At 32.2% G+C, this 1,197-nt stretch overlaps 1 protein-coding gene across 1 annotated transcript in view; it reads left to right on the top strand.

Moving 5' to 3' along the window:
• The window catches only part of plbd1a (phospholipase B domain containing 1a), a 24,277-nt gene that overhangs the window by 14,871 nt on the left and 8,209 nt on the right, over positions 1-1,197 (top strand). The gene's annotated exons all lie outside the window — the stretch shown is intronic.

The raw sequence follows: 1,197 nt of genomic DNA on the forward strand, positions 1-1,197 counted from the left end.
CCTGAACTGTTTGGTTGGCTTTTTATTATAAAATTGTAACATAAGGCAATGACACTCACACATTGTCAAAACTACATGGATTTTAGTAAGAGTCCTCTTTAAGTCCATGAAAAAAAACACATGGTCAATTTCTCCAGAAAAAATGATATTGAATAAACACTTCTCCTGCAGGAATCTCATTGATTGAGAAAGTTGACCCAATATTTCCACGTAAATAGCTTTTTCTGCTGCAAAGACAGTGGAACTATGTCCAACATTACTTGTTAAAATATAGCCAAGATATAAAAATATTTCTCTTACTTTGTTTTCTTAGATAAGAAATATTGCAGTGATGATTTTGGTTTTGTGTTTTATTAAAATATGGCATAAGATTCAAGCAGTTTTTTTGAATCAGTACACAATATCATAACATCTTATGTCTCATGGTATTATTGGACATCAACCTACACCATGACACTTGTATTTCTTCAAGGGGGGCAGTGAAATAAAACGGCAGTAAAAAAAATATTTTTTAACCATAAAAACAGAGTAGAAAGAAATATATCCCAAATTGGATTTTACAATGGTGAAAAACTCACACAGTCCACAGAGTACACGCAGTGAGGAAAGGACTTCCACACACACACACACCACCACACACACACCACACACACACCACACAATCCAATTTTTGGGATATATTTCTTTTCTACTCTGTTTTTATGGTTTAAAAAATATTTTTTTACTGCAGTTTTATTTCACTGCCCCCCTTGAAGAAATACAAGTGTCATGGTGTAGGTTGATGTCCAATAATACCATGAGACATAAGACTGCTGATGATATTGTGTACTTGATTCCAAAAAAACTGCTCTGAATCTTATGCCATATTTTAATAAAACACAAAACCAAAATCATCACTGCAATATTTCTTATCTTAAGAAAACAAAGTAAGAGAAATATTTATACATCTTGGCTATATTTTAACAAGTACTGTTGGATATAGTTCCACTGTCTTTGCAGTAGAAAAAGCTATTTATGTGATAAATATTGGGTCAAACCTTCTCAATCAATGAGATTCCTGCAGGCAACATCTAAACATAAAAGGAGAAGTGTTTATTCAATATCATTTTTCTAGAGATAATTGACCATGTGTTTTTTTAATGGATCTTAAAGCAGGACTCTTACTAAAATCCATGTAGTTTTGACAATGTGTGAGTT

This window comes from Etheostoma spectabile, chromosome 15 (genome assembly GCF_008692095.1).
Source record: "Etheostoma spectabile isolate EspeVRDwgs_2016 chromosome 15, UIUC_Espe_1.0, whole genome shotgun sequence".
In the NCBI taxonomy this organism is placed as follows: Eukaryota; Metazoa; Chordata; class Actinopteri; order Perciformes; family Percidae; genus Etheostoma; species Etheostoma spectabile.